Here is a 3,433-nt window from a genome sequence, read left to right on the forward strand (position 1 = left end):
TGCTACTAACTAGTTTTCTTTTTGTAATTATTTGCATATTTTATTTTAGGTGTTGTATGACCCGAAGCAATTCAGAGTTTATTATCGATTTTGATCCAGAAATTAAAAGAACTGTTCGAAGGAGACATTAAGAACAAAAGAATATGGCTTTACAAAAAAGGGCTATATGAGGTTTCGTAGTACCTATCTTGGATGACTTACAATCGGGAGTCGTTAGGCCTGCAATCCAAACTGGAAATTTTGAACTCAAACCCGTAATATTTCAAATGTTGAATTCTAATGGGCAATATGCTGGACTACTGCATAAAGATGTAGGAGAACATCTGAAATCAATTTTATTAATTTGTGCCTTCTTTAGTCAACAAGGCGTTCCTGATGACATTTTGAAGATGCAATTAATCCCTTATTCCCTACAAGAAAGAGCTCATACATGGTTCATTCGGCTACCTATCGGATCAATTACTTCTTAGAATGCACTAGCAACACAATTTGTTTTGCGATTTAACCCACCAGCAATTAATACTCGTCTCTAAAATGTTATTACAATGTATCATTAGCTAGACGATGAGAATCTACACAGCACATAGGAACGATATAAATCTCTGATTCAACATTACCCCATGCATGGCATTCAACAAGAAACACAAATTGAGATTTTTCATCATGGGCTAAATTCACACATAAGAAATCTTGTCAATGCATCAGCCAATGGACCATTACTGGACTGTACTTATAATGATGCCATTGAAATTCTGGAGAGAATTGCTCAGGATGATTACCAATATCCAATTTCTAAAGCTGCACAGGAAAAAATCTACTCTAGGAGTTATTAAACTAGATGCAATATCTGCACTTAGTGCTCAAGTTTCTTCTATTACAAATATGATAAAAAAATATGCAAGGGACTAGTGACATTGTACCTATACAAGTCACTCAACAAGTTGATGTTCCTACCTTTTGTTGTGAGATTTGCAGTGACAACCACAGCTATGAAGATTTTCCACAACATGCAGAAAATGTCTTTTATGTCGGTAACATTCGCAACAATTCTTATGAAAACTCTTATAATAATTCTATGCACAATCAATAGTCTTGGGGAACTGAGAATGCAGGACAAAATGCTGCGACATTCTGATATGGGAATATATGTACTTAAGGAAATTATAATTCAAGACAAGAGAATTACAATCAACAATAGCAGAACTACAATCAGCACACTCAGATGCATCCACAGCAAAGCCAGATGCATCCATACTAGAATCAGACGCATCCACAATGCTATTCAATGCCAAATCAACATGCTTCAGAATATTGACGACAATAGTACAGCCAAGCTTCTCCTTTTAACCCAGTAGCTGCTCTTGAAGCTTTAATGTGAGAACGTATGACTCGCACAGAAGCTATTGTGCAGGGGAATTCATATTTCGTTTGGACGTTGGAGGCACAATTCAGACAACTTGCTTCGAATCTGAATACTCAACCATCGGCACACTACCTAACGACACAAAAAATCCCAATCTGAAGGGGAAAGAACACTACAAGGTTATCACGCTTAGAAGTGGTAAACAAATTTACGGGCCAATTACAGATTCTACTGTTGCACCTTAGACTAAGGTTAAAATGACCTCAAGTGAGACAGTTGAATCTGAAAATCTTATCGAGGCAACAGATAAAGAAGTTTCACAAATTGTCACTCATATGCCTAATGTCTGACCCTCGAAACTGTCGATGCAATAAAGTGTCACCATAATCATGTGAATCTCCACATTTACCTTTTTTATAAAGATTCAGGGAGAATGAACAAGATAAGCAGTACCAACGGTTCCTGAACACACTAAAGGAACTTCAGATCAATATTCCTTTTGTAGATGTTGTTTTGCAAATTTTGAATTATGAGAAATTTATGAAGAGGGCTGCTGTGTTATTTTGAACAATAAGTTGCCCCCCAAAATGAATGTTCCTGGGAGCTTTACTATCCCATGTTCAATTGGAAACCATTATTTGGGCAAGGCTTTATGCGACTTGGGAGCTAGCATCAACCTAATGCCGCTATCAACTTTCAGAAAATTGAGAATAGGTTACATGAAACCTACTGTAGTTTTGACTCAGCCTGAAGGGAAAATCAAAGATATCTTAGTTCATCTGGATAAATTCATTTTTTCGACTAACTTTATCATACTTGACTGCAAGGCAGGCAAGGAGATTCCCACAATCTTTGGACAACCATTTTTAGCCACTGAACAAACTCTTAGTGATGTTTACAAGGGTGAGCTAACCGTGTAACTTAATGATGAGCATGTTACCGTCAGTGTTTTTGAATCTATTCAATGCAAGGATAATGAAGAATGACATACTGTTGATGTCCTAGATGATCTAATTGCAGAAGAATTCACTGCCCAAAGCACAATACTACCTAAGGAGTTTGTAGTGACGTCTGATGATGAATTCTTAGACAATAGTGATAGCATGGTTGAAGCTAATAATATTGAACTCGGGAATGGATGGCAAATTAAATCTTTAGACTTGGCCAACAGAACAACTCCAATTTTCAAGCTATCTGTGATGAAGCTCCTACTATGGAATTGAAACAACTACGTACTCATCTTAAATATGTTTTTCTTAGTGATAACAATACTCTTCCTATTATTGTCTCTGCAACGTTGGATGTAACTTAAGAGTATTGTCAATATCCGAGGCATTAGTCCATCTTTTTGCATGCACAATATAAAGTTGGAAGATGAAGGCAAGTAATTGATTGAGCAACAATGAAGATTAAATGAGAAGATAAAGGAAGTTGTTAAGAAAGAAATTATAAACTGGCTTGATGCTGGAATTATCTACCCTATTCCAGTGTAGTGCGTTCCTAAAAAGAGTCGCATCACAGTGGTTCGTAACGTAAAACAGGAATTAATTCCTACACGTATTCCTACAGGATAGCGAATCTATATGGATTATCGCAAACTTAATGCTGCCACAAGGAAGGACCACTTCCCACTTCCTTTCATTGACCAAATGTTGGACCGACTTGCTAGAAGAGCCTATTACTGCTTCTTAGACGGCTATTCTGGGTACAATCAGATTGCTATTGCACTGGAAGATTAAGGGAAAACAACTTTCACCTATCCCTTTGGTACTTTTGCTTTTCGTCGTATGCCTTTTGGTCTTTGCAATGCACTAGCTACATTTCAAAGGTGCATGATGGCAATATTCTAGGACATGATTGAAGATTCTTTAGAGGTTTTTATGGATGACTTCTTAGTCTATGGGAATGATTTGGATCATTGCACTGATAATTTGGATAAAGTATTGCAGCAATGTGAAGATACACATCTTTTAAATTAAGAAAAATGTCATTTCATAGTAATTGAAGGCATAGTGTTAGGCCATCGCATCTCTAGTCAAGGCATTGAATTAGAAAAAGCTAAAGTGGAAA

The sequence above is a fragment of the Gossypium hirsutum genome, chromosome D13, assembly GCF_007990345.1.
Source record: "Gossypium hirsutum isolate 1008001.06 chromosome D13, Gossypium_hirsutum_v2.1, whole genome shotgun sequence".
In the NCBI taxonomy this organism is placed as follows: Eukaryota; Viridiplantae; Streptophyta; class Magnoliopsida; order Malvales; family Malvaceae; genus Gossypium; species Gossypium hirsutum.